Below are 27,744 nucleotides of genomic sequence, written 5' to 3'. Positions count from 1 at the left end.
ATCCACTGCAAACATGTATAGCTGTTTGTCAAGATGAGGAACTAGGGTAAACGCATTTCGCAGAAATTACCGCTTCTTCAGGACCTCTTAAATGTACATGATCACATAAGTGGCATTTTTTTCCGGAATTTTTTAATTTATATACTTTTCATGCATTTTGTAACTAGAGAGATGTACTGGTGGAATATCCAATGAGGTATAGTCTCGCTGGCCCATGGGAGAAAGATTTTCCCCAGAGTAGAGCTCTTTATACAGAATGAGACTTGCTCCTCATACTACCACACCATGTGGAAACTCTGGGGTCTTTCTGTATAAAGAGCTCTACTCTGGGAATGATCTATCTCCCATGGGCCGGTGAGACTATACCTCACTGGATATTCCACCAGTACATCTCTGTATACTGTGTGGTCAAGTTACAAGATGCATGAAAAGCATATAAATTGAAATCTCCGAAAAATAATCCACTTGTGTGATCATGTACATTTAAGAGGTCCTGAAGAAACGGGTTGACCCTAGTTCCTTATCTTGACAAACAGCTATACATGTTTGTAGTGGATTTTTTATTATGGCGTGGGGTTTCCCCTCAAGATCTATACCAGACTCAAAGTGACTGGTATGGATCTGGTGGGGGAACCCAACGTGCCGTTTTTGGTTTTTTTTTATAAATTTGGTGTGAGGTTTCAGCCATACCAGAAGCAAAGGAATTGTTTTGATCGGTCAAAGGACAAGTCACAATCATCCCAAAGTTAGATCAAAATCGGATCCCGTTCGTTGACATTGCATGGAAGTCAGACCTGAAGTCGCAGGGCAAAGTCGGAACAAAAGTCGTGTGACTTTTGTGTCGGAACTTGTTCTCTGTGATGACCTTAAAGTGAATAACTTAACACCAAGTTCACTATATGGACTATACTATATGGACCCCTTATGTATTTATACATGTTGATCATATGTATAAATCTTAGATTGTAAGCTCTAATAAGCAGGGCCCTCTGATTCCTCCTGTATTGAATTGTACTGTAACTGTAATGTCTGCCTTCATTTTGCAAAGCGCTGAGCAAACTGTTGGCGCTATATAAATGCTGTATTATAATAATAATAATAATATAACAAAAAAATAGGAAGTAAGAAGGTCTTATAATTATTGTGATTATAAGGAAAATGCAATCAATTGATATTAAAAGGATTTTTTTTATTCTTTTAATTTTTTAATTGTGGTTTTTATTGAATATAAAACATGGTAAGTACAGAAATTGAGAAATGCAGAGAGAAGCACATCAAGTACAATGACATTCAAAAGAATACATTTTAGATCTAATAATAACAAACAGATCTAGTACAAGATATGTAACTCTATCAAAGGCAATACAAGAGAGCGAGATCAGAGGGCTATAACCCAGGTTGAGGACTAAAGATGAGGGACTGAAATGTTGGATAGGTATGTGGGTATCAGGCAGTGTTGCCAACCATCAGTATTTTTACTGGCAGCCAGTAAAAAACAGGCACTTTTCTCCTGCCAGTAAATGCCAGTAAGAGGAAAAGGTTGCCAGTAAAAAATATGGCTGTGATGTTTGGCTCGGAACTGGGCATGTGCAGCTTGAGTCCGGAGCTAGACAGGACCATCCAAGTGCCTGCTACAGTGTGTTCAGGGGGTACCGGCAGGGGGGGGTCTGGCGGAGATGGTGCCTGAGCATGTTGTGTGATGTCATGGTGCAGGGGAGCCGAGTGGAGTGGCCAGAGCCTCATGTACGGGTCTGTGGGACGGGAGCAAGGCAAGCCAGGAATGGGACTGTCAGTGCTGTTTGGACTGGAGGGGACTGAGAGGACCACCTGGCATGGAAAGAGATTGTCACTGTGACTCAGGATGGGATGTGTCAGTGATCTGTGCTTCTGCACACTGCTGTCATTGTCACTGTGAGTCCATTTCATGTCTGTGTCGCCCATTCTAATTCCCTGCCCCTGAGTCCTGTCCCTGAGCCACTTACTTACTATATTGAGAATAAAATAAGAAATATGCTTTTTGCCTGAATATCTATTTAAATCACATTGCTAATTGCATATTGTACTTATTTGTAGCTTAAATACTGAAAATACCCTTGTATTTTTGTAACTTTTGTAAATGCCAGTAAAAACTTTGCTGTGCCAGTAAATTGTGGGTGTGTATCAGTAAATTTCAAACTGGTAGGTTGGCAACACTGGTATCAGGTTGGGTTTAGGGGTGTGATACCGAACTCAGATTATTCCACAGATCCCAAACTTTATTAAATCTGTCCACTGCATCATCTACCTGGGCTGTCACATGCTCCATTCTGCATATTTCGGTTTGGGATAACAGATTGGGATAACTCGCTTGGCGGCCAGCAAAATATAGAAGGCTGATTTGTTTGAAGCTTTCCCTAGTTCAGAGAAGGGGAGACCTAGAAGGAGGTGTACCAGATCCAGCAGAAGGGAGTGTTCAAATATACGCTGAAGCAGGGACATCACCATGGACCAGAGGGGCACAATCAATTCACATTGCCAGAAGATGTGGTAGTGGGTGCCTCTGGATTTACCACACCTCCAACAAAGAGGAGAGAGGGAGGGATTGAATTATGCAGTAATTCTGGGGTCCTGTACCAGAAGAGTAGTATTTTAAGTGCTGTCTCTCTCTGTGTCGCACACCTGGATACTTTGGACGTATGAGTCCAGATCTTAGATCATTGAGAAAGGGTGTAAGTGTGTAAGCATTCAGAGAGTGGAGGACTCCTGCAGTAATTGGTATATGGTAGATACCAGCCGCCTTTGATGGGGGCCTTGGGAACAAAGGAGCTCAAAGGCCATTGGTTTAGGTAGAGTATGAGTCAAAGAGATAGTGGATAGGCAATGTCTCACTTGGAGATATGAGTAGAACAGATAGTTAGGTATCTGGTGCTTAGACTAGAGGTCTGCAAAGGTCCGGAGCTGGAAGAGACCTGCTTGAGCCCAGGAGTGGGGCAAACTGTCTGGGATTAAGGGGTTATAGCCGCCTTTGGGTTGGCCTAGAAAAAAAAGTCCTAACAACATGTGTAGGCCTGAGTGGCATCTGCGACTCGGGTGTCCTCGGCCACAGCTGGGGGACAAGTGGGGGAGCAGGGCGGCCTCCAACTGGGAGAAGCACGGGGACCCGCTACGGTGGTGGCGTTAACAGGCAAGATGGTTGAACAGGCCTAATAAGTATGGTCTGATGTTGTTGTCAGCCACGTTCTCTGAGACCCCGCGGAACCTGAAATTTTGATGCCTCTCCCTATTTTCCAGGTCTTCTTGCTGAAGATGTAGCAGGGACATTGAATTTTTAAGGGAGGCATTTTCCTCTTCCAGGGCCTGAACCTATTGTAATGTCTCATCAAACTTGGTTTCCAAAGTTGCCGTGCACTCACCAAGCTGGTCAATTTCCCCTCTGAGTTCCCTGACAATCTTCCCCACCTCCTGGGCTATTCCCTTTGTAAGCTTGTGTGTTAGGGCCTGTAGTTTGATATCGAGCAGTTCAGGGGTTAAAATGGACTGGGAGGGTGAGGGGAGATGTGGAGGAAGGGCTTGCTGGGAGTTGTCGTCCGCCATCAGGGTGCTAACGTACTCCTCTGGGTCTCCTTGTATAATTGACACCGGGGATTGAGGCCTAGTCAGGTAGCGATCCATCGTGACTAGAAGCCGCTGCGCTAGCGGGGTCCAGTAGTAAAGGCGTTGGTCCCCGATCTTTACCATGGTGTACTAGGAGGCTTTAGGGGTCTATGTGTCTTACCCCCGTGGCGGATGGAAGCCGTGTAGCTGTACAGTGGTTGCGGAGAGCCATCATCTTAAAGTGCCGCGCATGTGCCTTTTTTATTATTCTTGACTGGCGTGTATCTCCAAGAGCACACACAATAAAAAGAGGAAGAAAAAGGATCCATTATGCACAAAGATTACAAGAGAGGCCGGGGGCACCCCCAGAACACTGGGTCCAGCTCACACACTGAAAGAATCTTTTAATTTCCTCTGGAAACCAGAAAAAGTGTCTGCCAATTATCAGCGGCTCTTTTGTGACTGCCACTTGGATTGTAGCAGTGTGAAGATGTTCCTCTCTAAATGGAAGCTTGATTCCCTACTGTCTGTTCCATTCCCCGGCTCTCGGTGAGGTGTCTCTGCTTATGACAATCAAAGCCATTCTTGGCAGAAGCTTGCGCGAGGCACAGCGCACAGGTACAGAGTAAGTGAATTGAACAGTTGGGTAAGAGGGGTCCTGCTGAGATGGAGCAAGCTCAGTCTTAATCCATCCAGGCGCCAAACAGAGAAAAGGGGGGAGAAAAAAAAACATCTGATAAGGAAGATGTGTTGGAGATTGCAGACATCGGTGACAGCTTCAACAAACTGCAATATGGTCCACGTACTGTATATAGATTCAAAGGGAATGTGCAGACTTCTCAGGGCTCATTCACACTATGCATGCCATTAATGCAGTACTTTAACCACTTCAGCCCCGGAAGATTTTATCCCCTTCCTGACCAGAGCACTTTTTACAATACGGCACTGCGTCGTATTAACTGACAATTGCGCGGTCATGCAATGCTGTACCCAAACAAAATTTGCATCCTCTCTTTCCCACAAATAGAGCTTTCTTTTGGTCATATTTGATCACCTCTACTGTTTTTATTTTTTGCGCTATAAACAAAAAAAGAGCGACAATTTAAAAAAGAAAAATCATTTTTTGTACTTTTTTCTATACTAAATATCCCCCAAATAAAAAAAAAAAAAAAATGTCTTCATCATTTTAGGCCAATATATATTTTTCTACATATTTTTGGTAAAAAAATCGCAATAAGCGTATATTGATTGGTTTGCGCAAAAGTTAGAGTGTCTATAAACTATGGGAAAGATTTATGGCATTTTTATGGCAATTATTTTAGTTTTTTTACTAGTAATGGCGGTGATCTGCGATTGTTAGTGGTACTGCGACAATGCGACAAACAGATTGGACACTTTTGACACATTTTTGGGACCAAAAATGCCCACAATGCCACGATTTAAAGGGGACGTAACTGTACGCCCATTTGCCCAGCCGTGCCATTGTGCCGACGTATATCGTCGTGCGCTGGTCAGCATGTGGTTAAACCTCAGCTGCCACATAGTTGCCCAATGAAACAGTGCACTGAGGTCGGCTTCTAATTGACACTGATAGAAGTCACAAGACTGCTATATACTGCTGATGAGAAAAGGTATTTTGCAGTTTAAATTTACTAAAATAATTGCATTTCCATGTTCTGTGTACTGTGGGAGACCAGATATAGTGAATGCAGGCTCCTGGGTTAAGCAACACTTTAAAGCGATATTAAAGCCTTGTTTTAGAAAAAAAAGAAAATGACAAACATGTTATACTTACCTGCTCGCTGGATTGAGATGGGGCTCAGGTAAGTATTAGGGGGGCTTGGACGCCAGCTACACACAGAATTTTTTTTTATAAATTTCATTTGTGTACAGTGTTGCATGAAAACATAAAAAATCAGCTCTGGCTGCAATACTCACCTCCTCTCTTGCGTCTTTTATGTAGTAATCGCTTCCTGACACTAGATGCTCTCCTTTTTATGGATGAAATGAATGCCAGTGTTAGTCATCCTAGATGATAGAGCTGCACGATTAATCGTAAAAAAAAAAATCGAAATCTCGATTCAACCCCCCTCACAATCTTAATCTTCCACGATTCTATGTAAAAAGTGCAGAGTAGTTCTCTGCTGACTCTGCTGTCAGAAAAAAAAAAAGTGCCCCTGGCAAAAGTTTATCAACACTTCTCAGAGCTGAGAGATAACTATAAGCAATGGGGTTTATTTACTGAAGGCACTTTGCACTACAAGTGCACTTGGAAGTGCAGTCGCTGTAGATCCGAGGGGGACATACAAGCAAAATAAAAAACAGCATTTTTGCTTGTGCATGATTGGATGATAAAATCAGCAGAGCTTCCCCTCATTTCAGATCTTCCCCTTATGCCCTGTACACACGACCGGTTTTGCCGTCGGAATAAACTCTGAAGGTTTCTCCAACGGAACTCCGACGGAACTCCGCTCAAGGTGTCTTGCATACACACGGTCACACCAAAGTCTGACCGTCCAGAACGCGGTAACGTACAGCACGTACGACGGGTCTAGAAAAAGGAAGTGCAATAGCCAGTAGCCAATAGCTTCCGTCTCGTACTTGCTTCAGAGCATGCATCGTTTTTGGTACGTCGGAACAGCATACAGACGAGCGGTTTTCCCAATAGGAACTGGTTCCATCCGAAATATTTAGAACATGTTCCATTTCTAGGTCCGTCAGAATTTTCGAAAAAAAAAGTCAGATGAGGCATACACACAATCGGAATAGACGATGAAAAGTTTCCTTCTGACTTTTTCTGTCGGACATTCCGCTTGTGTGTACGCGGCATTAGATCTACAGTGACTGCACCTCCAAGTGCACTTGTAGTGCAAAGTGGATTTGCCTTTAGTAAATAAACCCCAATGCATCATTTGGTTCTTTTAGATCAAAGGAATGAACTTTGGTCTGCAAACGAGAACTCCCAAACATTATATATATATTTTTTTAGCAAAGACCCTAGAGCAGTGATGGCGAACCTTGGCACCCCAGATGTTTTGGAACTACATTTCCCATGATGCTCATGCACTCGGCAGTGTACTTGAGCATCATGGGAAATGTAGTTCTAAAACATCTGGGGTGCCAAGGATCGCCAATCACTGCCCTAGAGAATAAAATGGCAGTCGTTGCAATATTTTATGTCACACTGTATTTGCGCAGCGGTCTTTCAAATGTAATTTTTTGGGAACAATGCACTTCAATGAATTAAAAAAAAAGAGCAAAGTTAGCCCAATTTTTTTGTAAAATATGATGTTATGCCAAGAATCGTGATCTTTGTTCTAAGCGAAAAAATTGTGATTCCCATTTTTTCCAGAATCGTGCAACTCTAGAGGACATTCTGTGGGTGCATGACATCATGTATTGGGAGAAGAGTGAAGCACGGGGTCAAGGGAACTAACCCATACTTAGGTTTTAAATTTGGAAGTCAATGGCTTTGATCTTAGCTCAAGTTCTGATGCATGCATGAAAAGAATGGAAGCTCAACACCAGTCAAAACCATTTTTTATAGTTTTGGATAGAGTAGGGAAGTTCCTGCTGTGTGTTCTTACTTCCAGATCAACAGTTCTAGCAATAAAAACCCTACATGGGTTCGACCCCTTCCCCAATCAACCCAAAGCAAATAAAAAGTTAGGCTTTAACAGTCGCGGCAAAAGTCAACCGTTGCCTTGATGAAGAGGTTAAACTCTTCGCCTCTCTACCTGGAGAGTGTGAAATGAATGTCTGCTTTCCTTCGTCTTGAAGATTACTAGTGGTATCTCCGTTCAGCCAGATATAAATCACATGTACAGATAGCTTTACTTATGTCTCTAAAGGCCGATGCGGAACTGATCCTACCTCAGACATAGATGCTGAAAGTGTGAATCATTTTGTACGCAGCCAGGATGCAGTTTCAAGTGCCAGTGGCTCAATGGGTGAAAGAGACGTTCCTCTAGGGTACATTTATCTGCATGAGTAGTGAGCCGAGGTGAATTATGGAATATGCAGCAAGCACAGAGGATTCTGGGAATAGTTTCCATTGCACCTGACTCTTGTAGAAAGCTGCTAAAGAGCCCCAGGCAAACATAAAACTGCTACAATGATCAGGACTGGATTTCTGTTATACATCCCCCTTATTGCACCAAGCTGTTTACATTGTGCCCCTCCACAAACCATTGATATGTTACATAGTTAGCTTTTTTTTAACATGCAGTGAAATGCCCATTGTTTTTTTTTTTTTTTTTTACTTTGGGTTCCATTGATTGCCATTCGTCAAGCAAATCTGCCTGTGCACTTGTTCTGTGCAAATCGGGAAAAATTAACATTCTTTAGGTTGTTTTCTCTTTTGAATGGATGTTCTTTTAATATTATTATTATTATGTTTTTTTTTTATTATTATAATTGTATTATTATTATTATTATTATTATTTTTGTATTATTATAATTGTGTTATTATTATTGTTATTATTAAAGTTATTATTATTATTTTATTATTTTATTATTATTATTATCGTTATTAGAATGTTATTTTTTTATGTGGTATTAAATACCACATAGTGGCCACGTGATGGAGCTGAGGAGCACAGGAAATACATATGTCTTTGTAACAAGTCTGTCTTAAGGGCAGCCCACCACGACAACTTCTGGTTCAGAGAATATTAGTTAATAAGTATGGTGGCTGTATGGTTAAAATGAGACTTCAATTGGGGCTTAACCCCAGGCCTTGTTTAAAATACAATGCACTTTGTTGTTATTTCTGCATTTTAAAATAAAATACTTTGAAAGTAAGAAATAAAATGTAACAATTCCAATTCCAATGCTATATTAATTTGTTAATTCTCCATAGCACATATTTTTTTTTTTGTTGCAGCTCCCTCTAAAAGTATGCAAAATATTGAGGCATCCCAGTATAAAATGTAAAAAAAAAAGTAAATGTTATTTATCAATGGCAAAGTGGTGCACACAACCAGCTTGATGAAATTAAATTCACGTCAGGGGTCCCTCTTCACATCAGAGGTCCCCCTTCACATCAGAGGTCCCCCTTCACATCAGAGATCCCCCTTCACGTCAGAGGTCCCCCTTCACATCAGAGATCCCCCTTCACGTCAGAGGTCCCCCCTTAAAATCAAAGTCCCCCCATCATATCAAAGCCTCCCCTATGTATTAAAGGCCCTCAACACTACAGAGTCCCTACATCACATCAAATTCTGCCTAAACATCAGCGGCACCCCATCATCACATTGTGCCCCACCACATCAAAATCCCACCATCACTATAGAGTCTCCCAAACACATCAAAGTTCCCCCTATATATCAAAGGGCCCCCCATCACCACATTGTACCCCACCAAAACAAAGTCCCTGCAACACTAGAGAGCCCCCCATCACATTAAAGTCCCCCCTATACATCAGCGCCCCCCCATCACTACATTGTACCCCACCACATCTAAATCCCACCATCACTACAGAGTCTTCCCATCACATCACTGTCACCCCTATACATCAGAGCCCCCCCCCCCCCCCGTCACTACATTGTACCCCACCACATATAAATCCCACCATCACTACAGAGGATCACCATCACATCAAAATCCCCCTATACATCAGAGGCCCCCATCACCACATTGTTGCCCTTCATCACGTCAAAGATCCACTATCACATCAGAGTCTCAAATATACATGAGAGCCCCCTCCCATCACATCATAGTAACCCCATGAGAGAGCCTCCCCATCACATCTGAGTGTTACCATCACATCAGAGGCCCCATTCAGATCAAAGCTACCCTCTTCACGTCAATCCCACCATCACTACAGAGTCTTCCCATCGCATCAAAGTCATTCCTATACATCAGAGGCCCCCCATCACTATATTTTACCCCACCACCATCACTACAGAGTCTTCCCATTACATCAAAGTCACCCCTATACATCAGAGCCCCCCTCCATTAATACATTGTACCCCACCACAACTAAATCCCACCATCACTACAGAGTCACCCATCACATCAAAGTTTCCCCTATACATCAGAGGCCCCCCATTAATACATTGTACCCCACCACAACTAAATCCCACTATCACTACACAGTCTTCCCATCACATCAAAGTCATCCCTATACTTTAGAAGCCCCCCATTACTACATTGTACCCCACCACTTCTAAATCCCACCATCACTACAGAGTCACCCATCACATCAAAATCTCCCCTATACATTAAACAACCTCATCACTACAGAGGCCACCCATCACCACATTGTACCCCATCACATTGAAGTCCCCTCAATCACAACAGAGTCCCTCCTATACATCAGGTTCCCCCCTATCACCACATTGCCCCTCCATCACATCATAGTCCCACCATCACATGAAGTTCCCTCCAAGACATCAGAGTCTCCATTTTACATGGGAGCACCTATCACATCAGAGTAACCCCATGACAGAGACCCCATGGCATCATAGACCCCCTTCACGCCAGAGATACCCCCTCCACATCAGAGTCTCTCCTTTACATCAAAGTCAACCCTTTACATTAGAGGCCCACAACACCACAGAGTTCCCCCATCACATCAGAGTCTACCCTTTCCTTGAGAGCCCTCCATCACATAACCTTAAGCCCATGACAGAGTCTTCCCATCAGATCATATAGTCTCCCAATAACATTAGAGACCCCCATCACCACTGAGTCATCTCATCCATCTCTGATCCAGGGCAAACCAGGTCTCAAGCTCATGCCACCCAAGGAGAACGCAAGTGGCACCCCAGGCACGACACCCTGTCTAAGAAACACTGTTCTACTAATCTCTTGAATTGCTACATTGTACTTTTTGTTACAAAGACATATGTCCAGTCATATGCTCATCATATATCTCAAAGTTTTTGGTATTTCTTTATACTCAAGATGGGAGAGAAGAGAAGTTCAAGCAAGGGGAGAGAGGCCTGTTGCTTTGTCCTGGCTAAGCCTTTATTTCTGACTGATAATTCTAAGAATTTATCAGTCAAACAACGAACAAACAATATCAAAGAGAAAGCTTTAAACCATTTTCATAAATGTTTCAGGTAATAATAACCACAACAGAAAATGTACACAATTCTCGAAAACAGTGATTCACACTGCTCCTGGAATACAATTTAACCATTCGATTTACAAAGGCAGGCTCGCTTATTGTATCATTAGCCTAGGATCACCTATATTTTAATATAAGCATGAAAAAAAAGGAAAAAGAAAGAGAAGCTGTTGGCCATAGCAACTAGATTTCATGATTTGTACTTTTCCATTCCATGAAATCTAAATTCCAATTGGCTAGGCTAAGAGCAACGATCCTTCTCTTGGCTTTTCAGCTCCATTAAAGCCCATTTGAAGTCTCCATGTTTATTACTGTAATGCATTCACATTGAGCTTTTTTTTCTAATTCATAAGTGCTGCCTACAGGTTAAAATACCATGTGCTAGCATCACCTTGGGAAGTCAGACTGCTCCTATTACACAGAGTGTCCCGGGTCTCCAGTGGTCCGACACACCCCAGTATGCCTTGCTGCAATTACTGGAATTCTGGATCTATAAAAAAGTCTGCAAAGCAATGTTTAGGTACGGTATACATACATTTATAAAGTGATCTACAGCAGTGGTCTCCAAACTGTGGCCAGCAAGGCGGATGAGGTCCTTTCCTTACCTTTTTCTTGCCCTTGGGGCACTTTCCTTTCATTGATACAAGGCACTATTCCTCCTACTGACATCATTTCTTCCTTCCATTGACACCAACAATTGATACAAGGCACTATTCCTCCTACTGACATCATTTCTTCCATTGACACCAACAATTGATACAAGACATTATTCCTCCTACTGATATTATTCCTTCCTTCCATTGACACCAACAATTGATACAAGGCATTATTCCTCTTACTGATATTATTCCTTCCTTCCATTGACACCAACAATTGATACAAGGCATTATTCCTCCTACTGATATTATTCCTTCCTTCCATTGACACCAACAATTGATACAAGGCATTATTCCTCCTACTGATATTATTCCTTCCTTCCACTGACACCAACAATGAGGCACTATTCCTTCCATTGATACCAACGATTGGGCACTATTCCGTCCACTGACACCAACAATCAGGCACTATTCCTTCCACTGACACCAACGTTTGGGCACTATTTCTTCTACTGACTCCAACAGGACACTATTCTTTTCACCTACACCAACAATGGGTCATAATTCCTCTCACTGATATAAACAATAGAACACTATTCCTCCCATTGACACCAACAATGGGGCACTACCACTATCCTTCTCACTGACACTGACAACGGAGCACTATTCCTTCCACTGACACCGATGATGGGGCACTATTCCTTCACCTACTGATCCCAGGTGCAATGTAATTTTTTTACTGTCACTGGCCACCAAGCCAAAGGCATTTTCTACTCCTACTGGTTATAGTCTGGCCCTCCTGAAGTCTGAAGGACTTGACCACCAGAAGATTTACCTCCCTTCATGACCAGGCTATTTTTTGCTTTTTGGCACTGCATTACTTTAACTGACAATTGCGTTGTCATGCCACGCTGTACACAATTTTATGTCATTTTTTCCCCACACATAGTGCTTTCTTTTGGAGGTATTTGAACATCACTGGGCTTTTTATTTTTTGCGCTATAAGCAAAAGATGGCCAACAATTAAAAAAACAAAAAAATATATTATTTTACTTTCTGCTATATAACATATCCCCCCCAAAATTTAAAAATCTAATTTCTTTAGGCCAATATTTTTTTGGTAAAAAAACATCGCAAGAAGCGTATATTGATTGGTTTGCACAAAAGTTATAGCGTCTACAAACTGTGGTATGTATACTGGAATTTTTATGTATTTATTTATTTTTTACTAGTAATGGCGGCGATCAGTGACTTATAGCGGGACTGCGATATTGCGGAGAGCAATCTGACACTAACTGACACTTTTGACACTTTGTGGGAACCAGTGACACTAATGCAGGAATCAGTGCTAAAAATAAGCACTGTCACTGTATTAATGACACTGGCTGAGAAGGGGTTAAACAGCTAGGGCAATCAAAAGGTTTAAATGTGTGTCTAGCCTGTGTTTTTATGTTTACTATATGGTGCTTTTACTAAGGAATGTGCTGGATTTTATCCCCGCCGATAGGACAGAGCTCTGCCTTTCTCCTCGCTGATCAGTGGGTGCCAGCAGCTATCCATTGGCCGGCACCCGCTGGTCGGCTTGACTGATGACTAATCATAGCACAAGTAGGACGCTGGGGCACATGCACGCCCCCTACCCGGAGGTGTCGGATCACACACTAGGTACGTGATCCGGCACAGGAGAGTGCTATGCAGTTGGCAAATGGATTACCTGGCCCTTTGTATAGAAAGTTTGAAGATCTCTGATTCATTGAGAAAATGCCAAGCACTCTCTGAATGGTTCCCGTGCCAAGCAGTCAATCTTCTCTGTGCACAATGCAGGAGGGCAGCCACTAGCATTGTCTACCATGGTTATTTCCAGCTGCTCAACTAGGGTTCCTCCAGAGGTTGGTAGAGGTTCCATGAGCAATGAGCAATTTCTGCCTCTCAGATAAGTTCCCACTGAAACCATTGATCTTTTTAACTATCTGTCTGGGGTTAATTCCTCCCAAACATTCTCCCTAAATGTGGAATTCTTTAACCGCTTCCCGCCCGCCAAAAGATGGCTGGGCGGCGCGGCTCTCATTCTGGGTGGACGTTAAATGATGGCCTCCCAGAACGACCACTCTCGCGCGCCCGTAGGGGCGTGCATCGCAGCGATCGGTGGTGCGGTGTGTCAGTCTGACACACCGCTACACCAATCTCGGTAAAGAGCCTCTGATAGAGGCTCTTTACCACGTGATCAGCTGTGCCCAATCACGGCTGATCACGATGTAAACAGGAAGAGCCGTTGATCGGCTTTTCCTAACTCATGTCTGACAAACGCGAGTAGAGGAGAGCCGATCGGCTGCTCTCCTGACAGGGGGGTCTGTACTGATTGTTTATCAGCGCAGCCCCCCCCTTGGATGCCCACCCAGGACCACCAGGATAATGCCAGGACCACCATGGATGGCCACCACACTGGACCACCAGGTATGCCACCCTAGACCACCAGGGAAATGCCAACCAGTGCCCAGGCAGATGCCAATCAGTGCCCATCCCCAATGCCTGCCAGTGCCAGTGCCCAGCAGTGCTGCCTATCAGTGCCACCCATAAGTACCCATCAGTGCAGCCTTTCAGTGCCCACCAGTTCCACCCATGAGTGTCCATCAGTGCCGCCTATCAATGCCCATCAGTGCTGCATATCAGTGCCGCCTACCAGTGCCCATCAGTGCCGCCTATCAGTGCCCATCGTCAGTGCCTGTCAGTGCCCATCAATGCCGCCTTATCAGTGCCCGTCAGTGCCGCCTTATCAGTGCCCATCAGTGAAGGAGAAAACCTACTTATTTGCAAAATTTTATAATGCCGCGTACAGGCGATCGGAAAAAGATATGATGGCTTTTCCGATGGGATTCCGCTCAAGCTTGCCTTGCATACACACGATCACACAAAAGTTTGCTGAACTTTCGACCGTTAAGAACGCGGTGACGTACAACACTACGACGAGCCGAGAAAATGAAGCTCAATGCTTCCGAGCAATGCGTCGAATTGTTTCCAAAGATGCGTAGGAATTTTGCGCGTCGGAATTGCTACAGACGATCGCATTTTCGGATAGGAACTTTTTCCAACCGAAAAATTGAGAACATGCTCTCAATCTTTTGCTGGCTGGACTTCGGCCCGCTAAAGTCCGATGGAGCATACACACGGTCGCATTTTCCGACCAAAAGCTCTCATCGGTCCTTTGCTGGTTGAATTTCCAATCATGTGTATACAGCATCACAGAAACAAAAGAAAAACTTTTTTTTTTTTTTCAAAATTTTAGGTCTTTTTTTATTTGTTTAGCAACAAATAAAAAAAGCAGAGGTGATCAAATACCACCAAAAGAAATCTCTATTTGTGGAAACAAAATGATAAAAATTCTGTTTGGGTACAGTGTAGCATGACCGCGCAATTTGTCATTTAAACAGCGACAGCGCTGAAAGCTGAAAATTGTCTTGGGCAGGAAGGGGGTGTAAGTGCCCGGTATTGAGGTGGTTAAAGACATGCATTCATGTAGGGCAAATGAACTTCTATGCGATGTATATACTAAATTATAAATAAGTATCTAATTTGGATAATAGCGTTTCTTCTGCAAAATGAGGCCTTTTGTTTTTCCGGAGCAGCTGCTGTCCATCTCCATATTCCACACATTATAATATTGTCTATTACCCATGAAGTGTTTATCTGCATCACATAAGTACTCTCTGTGAATGCTTATATCTCACCTCCTTAGAACTGATTGAGTAAGGACCTTTTTGGAGCTTTCGCTTGATGCAAAGAGACACAACCTGTGGTACTGTACATCATTACTCTGGTTTAGTGTTCTGGATGGTAATAGAAGCTTTTGTTTTCTGTTTTTTTTTTTTTTCCTGACTTTTTCTAAAAAATCCTATGAATATATGAATAGATTTGAATGCATTACCTTGCAGGGGAGTGAGTGTCAGACGCGGAGCACACATACAGGTAAGCTCTCGTAAACACAGCTCCGGAGGCAATTACATTCTTTTAACTGGCAGGCCACTGACACGAGGAGGGAACGGGTTAAGCATGTTGGAAAGCATTGCTAAAATGTCTAAACAAAAAAACAACAGCAGCAGGTTTAGCTGGGGTAAGAAATGTTGCTAGAAAAACCTAAAGGTTCTGATAAAAACATGAATGGATTCTAATACAAGATGTATTGAAAACTAAAGACAACTAAAGACAAAAAAAAGTCAATCGTTTTTAAAACTTTAAATATGTATATCACTAAAAAATTTGAATGCAAATGAAATAAATAAATGAAATGTTGGTCATCGTGGCAAACAAAAAAAGGTAAAACCATGAATGGATTCAGATGCCAGATGTACTGAAAACTAAAGACAACAAAACACAAAATTGTTAATAATAGAATTTAGTAATATTATGCACATCACCGATGTTTTTTTTCTAATTAAAAAGTATATCATGGCAAAAAAAAATGAAAACCAGATTTAAACCAACCAATATATTTAACCAAAATAACTAGAACCAAAAAAAAAAAAAAATGAAAACCAGATTTAAACCAACCAATATATTTAACCAAAATAACTAGAACCAATTGCAAGATATACTGAAAACTAAAGACAACTAAAGACAAAAAAAGTAAATAATTTTTACAACTTTAAATATGCATATCACTAAAAAAATAGAATGCAAATGAAATAAATAAATGAAATGTTGGTCATCGTGGCAAATAAAAAAGGTAAAACCATGAATGGATTCAGATGCCAGATGTACTGAAAACTAAAGACAACAAAACACAAAATTGTTAATAATAGAATTTAGTAATATTATGCACATCACCAATATTTTTTTCTAATTAAAAAGTATATCATGGCAAAAAAATTTAAAATTAAAACTAAATTTAAAACAACCAATAATATTTAACCAAAATAACTAGATATACTGAAACCTAAAGGCAACCAAAGGCAAAAAAGTCAATACTCTTGCATCTTCAGTAACAATATGCACAGCACCAGTGGCCGCCGCTCTATTAGGGGCGCCCCCCCCAATCCATGCGCCTGGCCCCTAATCTTCATGCAGAGTGTTTTTTTTTTTTAAAGCACTTTAATAATATTATTATTATTATTATTATATAGGATTTATATAGCGCCAACAGTTTACACAGTGCTTTACAATATAAAAGGGAGACAATACAGTTATAATACAATAAAATACAAGAGCATTAAGAGGATTAATATCGCTATTGTCTCCCTGTTTCTCCTCCCAGCCAATCAGGGAGTGGGTCTTAAGACCTGATTGACCAAGAGGAGAAGCAACCTTATTGACTGGCCGGGAGCAAAAGCAGGGGAGAAGCCGCAGAGGAGGAGATGCAGGGAGAAGCCGCCAAAGCTGCTCGCCACCTGTATGGGCTAAATGCGGGGCTGGTTGGCGGACGGGCGAGTGAAGGGGGAGGGGGTTCGTTGGGCGAGCGACCGAGCGACGGAGGGTGGTGGCGGCTTTGATCAATCGACCGACCAACCGGGGGGGGGGGGGGTCGGGTGGTTTGTTTGCTGCCACCCCCAAAATAGAGCGCCAGTCGCCACTGCACAGCACTAAGATTTTTTTTTTCTAATTAAAATGTATGTTATTGCAAAATAAAAAGTATAAAAGTAAAGTAAATATAGATTGTATTCAAATGAAAGATGCACTAAAAGCCAAACACAGCTAAAGACAAAAAAGTCAATAATTATATATAATAATTATCTCTATCTCTATATATTAAAATTCCCAAACTGGGGGCGAGGGGGTTGGGCAGCATACCTATAGTTTACCTATATAAAATTTGCTTAAATTGTAACTCTTTTGTCTGATGGACATTTGAATAAACTATATGTATGCTGCAATGCCACCTCCCTCTGATTTTGGAATTATGCCACATATTGAACCTGGAAGGCAGGATTCTGATTGCACGTGCTATCTACCCTTCCTAATATACACTATATTGTCAAAAGTATTGTGACACCTATCTTTACACGCACATGAACTTTAATAGCATCTCAGTCTTAGTCCGTAGGGTTCAATCTGAAGTTGGCCCACCCTTTGCAGCCATAACAGCTTTAACTCTTCTGGGAAGGCTGTCCACAAGGTTTAGGAGTGTGTCTATGGGATTGTTTGACCATTCTTCCAGAAGCACATTTTTGAGGCCAGGCACTGATGTTAGACTTAAATAGGGACTGACTTCCCAGCTACTGCCATTACACAAATTTAACAGTGGTCACATCACTGGGAGTAATAAAAAGCTTTTTCTTGCTACAAGTTAGATGATACTTTAGAGCAGTGATAGTCAACCTGTAAGGTACAAGAGGGCCACATATTATATGCAGTATACTATATGTAACTCTACAGAAAGATCTCAGAAGCTGCAGAAATATCACAGGACAATGTCACAAAGTGAAGGCATGCTACAGGCATGAGACCATCAGAGAATGGGTACACCAGACTACTGTAGAACATTGCTGTGACGAAATCCGGACACCCTGACTGGGTCTCTCTGCCAAGAAGCTGTTTCCCAAGCTATGGAAAACGAGACCTGTGAATCTGGCTAAGTTACCCCAAGAACCGGGCAGTACCAGTTTTGGAGTGAACCAGAATAAGAACTCTTTATTTGAACAAGAATACAGGCAGTTATACACTAGAGAAGGACATTCCCCCCTCCTGATCAGATTAACCTAACAATACAACTTGTACACAGAAATTTAATTACAACAATCAACATATACTATAAACATGACGCTATTTAGCCACCTGGATGACTCACAGGTCTGACCTTCCAGGTCAGACTTGCTGTCTTCTAGCTCAGAAGGTACAATACACATTATCATAAGTATAAACACAGAACACCTTCACACAATAGCAGGAGGCCCCAGTAGCAGACGGACTGGCTCCTACATTGAAGACCATGGAATCCACATTTAAGCAATGCTAAGCATGGCAACAGTCTACAAAGTTCATACAATGTTCCATCATTCTGATACAGTGGAAATAATGTATCATAGATTTCTTGAGGGATATTGTTGATAAATATTACTGTCCCATTTGACACAGGGTAACTTAGAGATAAGGGGGCATGGAGAGCTGAAACAAAGGTTTCCCTTAACAAACAAGGGCCCATAGTCAGTAGGCAAGAGGCCAGCATTCAGTCCCCCCCAAAAGCTTCTGTCCCGGGTGAGTCTGTCACCATTGCCAACAGGAGCTCCTTTAGTCAATACTCCCACTTTTAATTGCTGGAGCCTGAGGGCAACAAAACAAGTATCAAAGGGCCACAATTGGGCACCAGGGCTCAAGAGGAAGAATTGAAGGCTTGAGGGATAATGTTCTCTAGCACAATCTGAGTTTGGTCACTACAATCTGCTTCTGTTTGGATAATATAATACACCCCCCACCCAATCTTTGGGCCTCTCAAGATCTTTCTTGATTGTTCATGTAGATACTGCTTGCCAATAACTTTCCTAATCAGCTTCCCTATACAGATTCACAAAGGAAAGCTCTATTTTGAGTTCTTATCTTAACTGAAGCCCTGATGAAGAGGGAGTTCTTCTGACCCCTGAAACACATTGTATTTTTTAAAATATAATATAACATGCTAATTTGGGCTCTTTTATCCTTTGTTCTGGCACATGTCTTTTTTCTTTTTTTCTGGTGATCTGCTGGGATAGCCGCTTGAGGGTTTGCCTTGTCTGTTGTGAGCAGAATAATATGAACTAGTGAGCTCTCTGAATGTTTTTGTCCTCTTGTTACTTTGTATGAACTTACATCTAAGTTCCAAAGCCTCATGGGTGTTTTTTTCTTCTTTTGGAGTCTATATAAAAACAGCCACCACATTTTGGGGCAAAACCTCTCCTTCCATCAGGGCTCAGCAGAGGAACAAATGAAAGAGTTGGAGAACCGATTGAGCCCAATGGGGGAGCAATTGCGCTCAGCAAAGTTACTGTTTCCTGCAAGTTTTATCCTGTGTTGAGCCCTGGTGATGGGGGAGTGGTGTTGCCCCTGAAACACGTTGTCTGTTTTTTACCAACAATTAAAATTATGTTGGACATTTATCTGGTTTTGGTATCTGTATTTCTGTGGTCTTAGCTACTCTTGGGTGCCCATCGAGGGAAACCTTGCTATATGGGAGCCACCTTGACTATTGACCTTGTTTGAAGTTTACCTTCATCTGACTACACTTGCAAGCCTCTTTGAGTATGTTGTTCTGGAGTCCACAAGAAGGTGACTACACTCGAATAGCATAAACTCTATTTAGGCTGATTTTTTGCATGATGAAAATGGAGAACCCCTTACAATAGCCTCTGTAAAAGTGAGGGAGCCACCTCGCCAGAGCTATTGAGCTTGCATGATGTTTCCCTTCACATGACTATGCTTACAAGTCTAAAAGGTCCCAGACCTTCTTTGAGTATATTGTTCTGGATTCCACAAAGAGGTGACTCCGCTGGATTGGCATAAACTCTAAGTAATCTGATTATTTTCATGATGAAAATGGAGAACCCCTTAGAATAGCCTCTGTAAAAGCGAGGGAGCCACCTTGACAGACCTATTGAGCTTGCATTAAGGTTCCCTTCATCTGACTACACTTACAAGTCTATAAGGTCCCAGCGTCTCTTTGAGTATGTGTGTTCTGGCGTCCACAAGGAAATGACTCCATTGGATTGGCATAAACGCTAACTAATGCGATTATTTTCATGATGAAAATGGAGAACCCCTTAAAATAGCCTCTGTAAAATTGAAGTCCAACTGTTATTATCAGTCTTTTAATCAGAAAAGGGTAGGATTTAGTTAATCCACAGCCTTCAAAATTTGCCTAACGAAAGGGAGTTTTTCTTGCTTTTGTTTAGAAGACAATTGGCAGCGAGACGCGGGCTCCGCAAAGCTGTCAAACGCAGCATGTGTGTCTGCTGGATCCATTCAGGACTTTTCTGGGCAGCTCAATCTGCCACGGCATTCTGGATCCAAATGCTATACCCAGAGCATCTGCTGAACAGCCAAATCTTCCCGCCCTGAAAATAAATCACGATCGACTGCTACAACTCCAAAATATGTTCCGAGTATGAAAGGAAAGAATGAGTGCGTATATCTAAAGCCCTTGCTAACAATGCCTGGCTATTCACGTTTACAGGGAAGCTATCCGCCGTCCAGAAAAACTCATTCCGTTCAGTGTTGGGCAAATGAAACTCAATTAGATGAAAGCACAATTGTTAAGGTCTTAGGGTGAAGACTTTTAATAAATGATTCAGAGGGATTCCAGACTATATTTCCATGTTTTAGAACACTGTGTACATTCTGCTTTTAATGAATGCTTAAAAAAATTTATATCTAGGATTTTTCTTTCTATTTTGTTCAGCTAAATATAAGAAAACAGCGTTTCAGGAGAGGTAGACTACCACTTTTTGCTTCCAGTCCTGGTCACATTTACTGTGCAATTACTAGTAACCAAAATATTCATACAAACTGTATGGCTCAAACATATCCCCATAGATATTGAAATAAATTTGTTCAGGGGCCCAACATTTTGCCAGCTTGTGGATACATTCAAATGGAAAAGGATAATTGCTGAATGGACTGTGAATGAGAATTGTTCTGCCCTACTTTCATGTATTTTTATGTCTTGTATTGAACTGCATGAGGTAATCATTTTTTTTGTAGTGTAGTAACATCTAGTAGTTGTTTTGAGCCACTGCAAGCTATTCACTAATGTGATTTTTCTATCTTCCTCTGTCCTCACTTCCTATTTAGTGCTTGTTTGTTCAGTCATAGCTAGAAAATAAAAGAAACAACAGCGCAAATCCATAGTGTGGCATTGAAAAATAAATTACAATTTATTAAAAAATAGAAATGCACTCACAAAAGTACACATGTGTACTTGGGTGACTTGGAAGCCGGGAAAGTGTGAGGGGCAGCCAGCCTTGGCCACTGGCTGGGAATGAAGCGTGCTGAAGATGGAGGAAGCTGCTGTCACTGCAACTGCTAAAAAGTGTTTACCCGGAGACTGGAATCCCAGATGTCACTGTAGGCACATGCGTTGTAGACATGAGATGCTTCCAAGTCACCTCTATGCCATGCCCTACACATGCGTACTTTTGTGAGTGCATTTTTATTTTTCAATAAATTGTCACTTATTTTTTAATGCTACGCTATGATCTTGTGATGTTGTTTCTTTTTCTTTTTTTCCAGTGGTTGGAAAGTGAGCGTCCCTTCTAGTCTTCTAGCTGCACCTCCTAGCTATGACAGCACTCCAGACTATCTTTCACAAACCTTTTAATACTGTTGCCACATATTATTAACATTGTAATTCATCAACCATTATTCTCCACAATTGTCATCCTTCAATTCTTATTTGGTGCTTTTAGTTCAGGGGTAGGCAACCTTAATGAGGTGGAGATCTACCTGAACAACATGGGAGAAGACAAAGATCACCGGGCACAGGGGTTGATTTACTAAAGGCAAAAAGACTGTCTACTTTGCAAAGTGCAGTTGCACACTGTAAGAGCAGTTGCTCCAGAGCTTCGTAAATGAGCAGAAGCTCTGCTGACTTTCATCAACCAATCATGTGCAAGCAAAAATGTATTTTTTTTTATTTTCCTTACATGTGATTGGGTATTCTTTGCAAAATGAAGCTTTACCTCATTTACTAAGCTCTGGAGCAACTGCCCTTGCAGAGTGCAATTGCACTTTGCAAGGTGCACAGTCTATTGGCCTTTAGTAAATCAACCCCACAGTGTCAGCTCCTCACATCTGATTTAAACCTCGAATTGCCGTACTACCATGTAGCAATCGCGTGAATTGCATGGCAATCATGGGTTTAAATCAGGTGGTGAGGAGGCAACATATCGCTTCCTCACCACCTGTCAAACACACTTGAATTGCTTTTCAGGGGAGCAGCAGTGCCTGCCGCAGCGCAGTGTATTTGCAAATTTCATGGGTTAGCTGTGCTTTGCCATAGACTTATATTATATCCTATAGGTGTGGTCCACTTTCTGAAAGCGCACCAAAACTCCTGCACCAGTTTTTGTGCGCTTTCAAAAAGTGTACCAAAATCTGCAGAATATACAGTAATAGAAGTCTATGCTAAGTACAGCAAACTCACAGGAAAGCTGCAGGTAGGTGTGGGTAAACCGCAGCGCATCATTGTGAAAGCAGCTCTATACTATTATGCCCAGTGTATTGCTTTACACTCACCTGAAGATCTCTTCTTCTCTGCTGCTGGCACCACTCTGGTGACCGATAGCTGGGATAAGAAGTGAAAAGCAGTTGGTATCACTCCGCATGGGACAGGAGCCGGCACTACAGGGGAATCGTCAGCTTATGTGGCTCTTGCTCCCTACTACCGCTCCAACTTTGCATTGCACTCTGTTTGATGCTCTGTGTTGGCGGGTCAGCAAGCCCAGACCATGATCTACCAGTCACCTGTCTGCGATCTACTGGTAGATCGCGATCCACTGGTTGCTGACCCCCGTTTTAGTTGTTTACCCATTTTGTATGATCCATCCATTTGGTAGATTCATTACAATGACCATCCATGTTATATCTAGTTTATCAGACAACTCCTGAGTGCTGTAGCTTGTCTGGACTTCACAAACTCATTCATTCACATATTCAGACATAGCTTGACCCTTCTGTTTCTTTCATGTTCCTTCAGCCAGCATTGGTTACTCATAGATAGGACTTAGGAAAGTCAGTGTCTTCTTACATTTCTAAAGACTGGAAAAAAACCCTCTGTACTGCAATTAGCTGAAGAAAAATTGCTTTGAAGTTTTTTGTCATATTGAAGAGTTAAGTTGCCTGTGGATAGTGCCAAGTCAGCAGGTGCAGGCCTCTTGAACCCCTTGGGAAAGCGAGCCCTGACTGATGGGGGCATAACCAGGGCAGAGTATGGTGACTATGGGGTCACTGCAGATTGGTGGGGGGACGGGATGGGGTTGGGCCTGAGCTCACTAGGGTGATGCCCCAGGGGATTCTGGGCCTTTTTCGGAAGAAGTTTGGTAAGAGCTGCCCACCCTCCCGCCCTAATTATGGTTGGTATGTCACAGCTTGCTGCGGTTTTTGGTGGCTGTAAGAGGTACGCCCTTCATGCTAATTGGGAGATAGACGGCCGGTCCGGCACTTATGGTAAGGACAGGCCCCTCAGTTATCTCCCTTTCACCATTTCGAATTGAGTGCTCACAGTGCTACTGTGACTGGCACTGTTGGAATGTTTAATGTTATATGTTCAAGTTAATAAAGCTGTGGCCTTGCCCTTTCCAACATTAATGGTTGTAAGCGTTTTTTCTATTGGATGGGACGAAGGGGTAAGGTTAAGAGTTGGCTGTAAAATGGTATGGTATGGGACCTGGGTTTATTGCACCTCAGCAGTCATGACCATATTGTCAGGACAGACTGGGTCTAAGGAGGTATGTCAATGCATAAACTGGCATTTGAAAAAGAACAACGGTAAACTAGAAAAGATAGCAATCCAAAGACCATTGGACAATGAATGTTAATCACAGGTTCTTCCTGTTGCTGCTTAGATACCTCCTCTGCAGCTTCCAGTGTCTGAAAACATGTACATTGACAGTCTGATTGGCAGTTCTGTATAATACATTGCAACTTGGTTCACAGTGAAGAACCTCACACTTTCGGCCTGATTTCTGATGTGCATGGAGTTAAGGGAATAGTAATAATAATAATATATAATCTAAACAAAGATTTCAGACATTTTATCATTGTAGGGTATGTGGGGGCATCAAAGCGGGTACTGAATATATAGGGTAATGAATGTAAAGTAGATCTGAATCTTAATGAGGCAATGTAGAAGTCACCACTCCAAGCCTCAACGCTTATAGTGGTTGTTCGGGCAGCAAGAGGCCACACAGAGGGTAGCCTAGGTTTTAAAAGTGCATTATAGAGTTTCCTGAATCAAACACATGCAGCATTTAAAAAAAAAACAGCCTATCAGGTACTTACTACATAGTTTAATTTCCTGTCTAAGGCCCTGTTCACATTGCCGTGACTTCAAAAGTCACGTGGCTTTCGCACAACTTTGAAGCCAAAATCCCAGCACAACTTCGGTGCGACTTGCATATGACTTCTTTAGCAGAATTCAATGAAATTCATGCCAAAGTCGGACCGAAAGTAGTGCAGGAACCTTTTTCTAAGTTGGAACAACTCAAGTTGCTCCTATTAGATTGGTTCAATTGTACTTAAAGGAGAAGTCCAGAATTGGCTTTTTAGGCTGGGCTTCTCCTATGGGTCACAGGAGTGCAATTCGTTTTGCACTCCTGTGACCCATTTTTAGCGGAGAGCAGTCTGAAGTCCGCTCTCCACTAACATCACTGGAATCAGTCCAGGCACTGCATCATCCCGACTTAGGAAGTCTAGATCCACCAGAGATGGCAGTCTCAGCCTCTCAGCGGGCCGCTGAGACGGCCACTTCCCGCCTCTCCACAGCTCAGCGCTCCAATGAGCTTGGAGGAGCAGAGCAGGAGAGATGCTGACTGACATGCAGCAGCTCTCCGCTCAGGGAGGTGAGAGAACCAACCCATCAGTGATGTTTGGTGGCTCAATTCTCAGTGAAGAGGCCGTGAGGGACAGATGCAGCATTGGTCTGATGCTGCATCCACCTAGGTAAATATGAATCTACAAAAAAAACCCATACTTCTTTTTTAATAAGCCGCGACATATGCTCTCAAAGTCGAACTGCAGGTCGCACCAGTGTGAACCGGGCCTAACAGACCAAATAACACAATGGGGTTCTACTTACAATCTTGCCAATACAATGTTTCTCTCTGTAGGCCAAAACAGCCTATTTCTTCTCACGTTTTCAGAGACTGAAGGCAATTGAAAACCTTTTTGAGAAAACCAGCAATGCAATTAACATCCTTACATGGCCAAAATGGCTTTCCTTAGGTCTCAATACAAACCAAGTAATCTGAGAGAACTGTAAGCTCCTTCCACTTGCATCCTAGTTCTTCTGTCTTTTACAGAGCCTCATGTCCTCTGGCTGGGGCTCAAAATTTTCAGAGACTCATAGTTTGAATCCATGCTCAATGAGTATCTTAGCTTATATACTAGCTGCCTGACCTTTTCTCCCGATGTGGCTTTGGTTTAGCTGCTTCTGCTGTTGTGTCTCTATAATTTTGGAGGAGCCTTTCTCAAGCAGGGTTCTGCAGAACCCTAGGGTTCCTCCAGAGGTTGATAGGGGTTCCCTGAGCAATGGGCAATGCCTACCCCTTAGATAAGTAACCACTGACAAGTATCTTTTAGTTATCTGTAAGGGCATTTCTTCCCATCGACCATAAATGTAAAGAGAATCCTTCTCAATGAACATCCTGACAGCTGTTTGTTATAAATCTTTTTATTTGAAAAAAACATTTTTCCTTTACAAAAAAGAGAAAACACCACAAGGAAAAGAGATAAAAAATGTCATCCTCTATCCATACCTTATAATACTTCCTCTACACACCAGATCAAGACACCTATAAACAATACTCTTAAGAAAATTTCGTCTTTCTTCCCATTTACTCCCCTACCCCTCCTCCCACCCCCCCAAAACCCCCGCCACCCCCAAAGACCCCATACCATACTCCTCACCATACTTCCTTATCAACCAATCCCTACCCATCCAACCATCCTCCTACCCACCTTCCATTCTATCCACACCTCGATCCAACCATGGTTTCCATATTCTTTCAAATTTCTTATAGTTACCCCTCTTCTTATAGTTACCCCTATACTAGTTATAGTATAGTTACCCCTCTTCTGACAGATGTTTACACGCTACTGTTCTTTGACAGCTGCTGGTCTCTTTCCAGCATTCTGATTTTGGCTATGATGCATCTCTCTCTGTCTGCCCACCTGTCTGTCCACCCAGTCTCTGGGTGAACCCGATTTTAGCCAGCCAGGCCTGCAGTCTCATGCTTGTGCCTGTGCGTTTGTTACACATGTTCCAGGCTCCCTGTTTGTCTGCCCTGCTCTGCTAGATTGGATTCCCTCGTTGATATTGACTACTTTCTGAACTCTGCCTGCCTTTTGACTTCGGATTTGCCCCTGACTATTCTGAATCTTGCCTGCCTTGTACCTGGACTGTCATTGAACCACTTTGCCTGTCTGCCAACCACAAGTACCTGTTTGCTGTGCTCAGTTTGCGCTTGCCCCGGCAGCAGTCAGGCACTATAGCATTGGGGTTGATTTACTAAAGACAACAAGACTGTGCAAAGCGCAGTTGCCCTCAAGTGCAGTTGCTCCAGAGCTTAGTAAATGAGGTAAGGCTTCACTTTGCAAAGAGTACCCAATCACATGCAAGGAAAATTTAAAAAAAAAACAGCATTTTTGCTTGCACATGATTTGGATGATGGAAGTCAGCAGAGTTTCTGCTCATTTACTAAGCTCTGGAGCAACTGCACTTGCAGAGTGAAACTGCACTTTGCAAAGTGCACAGTCTTTTTCTCTTTAGTAAATCAACCCCATTGTGCATAGGTCCTGGGGGCAACTATTGTGTACCGGTAGGCCTGCTTGCCTTATGGGAAAGGGGGCTGCTATAGGTGAAGAACAGAGAAGCCACCTAGTGCCTGATCACTTACGTTAGGGGTAAGTGTGACAATAGCTTAATGTGAGCTGTAGATATAGTAGAGAAAATCTGGGGTTGCTTGAGACTAGAAATTATTTCAAGGGTTCCTCCATGCTAAAAAAAAGTTGAGAAAGGCTTTTTTGAAGTGTTTAGAAGTCACTTTGAGCCATACAAAACAAACAGTGCCCTGCACTTTAAGCCTGGAGTTGATGCAAGGACACAACAATGAGGAAAACACTTGATGGACAGAGATAAGCCTATGCACTCACTCTGTTTTTGGATAAAGAATGAAAGTTTTTTTGCTTCACGCTTTGTTTAGATACTTGTAGGAAAGATGCTCAATTAGCAGACAGAAGCTTTCCATAAGATCCTCTACACACACAACAGTTAGGCAATAAGTAAACAGAAAATCTTAATACCTTTGAAGTGCCTTATGGAGGCGTTAGAAACCGTTGCACTCATACATCCATGTAGTAGACTTCCATCTTTTGAGGACACAAAAAATTCCATATGTTCCACAGCAGCTACTAAAGCATCAAATGACCTAGAGAGACAAAGCAAAGATGTTAAGGTGGAATTCCACCACTGAGTTTGTTTTCAGGACATAAATTATACTATGTGGGGGAAAAAAATGATACTGTGGGGACAGTTGACCAAACAAAAGCTGATAGACTTCATCTTTGAACCTGACACTGAAAACTGGAGAGTCTGGATATATCAATAAAAGTTAAAAAAGCAAAAAAATTGCAAAATTGGCATCTGCATTTACTTATGTTTTCTAACAGTAATGGTTCTCTTGGGTTGGGTTTGGTTGCCTTGGCTCTTCCTGCTCTCTTTATCTTCCTGATGGCCATTAACTTAAATGGGTGGCCAACAGAGTGCAGGGGTAAATAGGCCACAAACCAACCATAATGCCACGCACACACGGCCGGACTTCCCAA

General features: G+C 42.4%; 1 protein-coding gene across 6 annotated transcripts in view; it reads right to left on the bottom strand.

The window, feature by feature from the left end:
* Positions 1 to 27,744, bottom strand: part of LRRC4C (leucine rich repeat containing 4C) — a 1,257,118-nt gene that overhangs the window by 515,264 nt on the left and 714,110 nt on the right. For all 6 annotated transcript variants that reach the window (XR_012236485.1, XM_073604174.1, XM_073604175.1 and 3 more), the window contains one exon: positions 27,223 to 27,347. The gene's annotated coding sequence lies outside the window, so the exon portion shown is untranslated. The remainder of the gene's footprint in view (positions 1 to 27,222; positions 27,348 to 27,744) is intronic.

The sequence above is a fragment of the Aquarana catesbeiana genome, linkage group LG11, assembly GCF_042186555.1.
Source record: "Aquarana catesbeiana isolate 2022-GZ linkage group LG11, ASM4218655v1, whole genome shotgun sequence".
Classification (NCBI taxonomy): domain Eukaryota; kingdom Metazoa; phylum Chordata; class Amphibia; order Anura; family Ranidae; genus Aquarana; species Aquarana catesbeiana.
The sequence above is the reverse complement of the archived record's forward strand: the minus strand, read 5'-3'. Positions and strand labels throughout refer to the sequence as shown.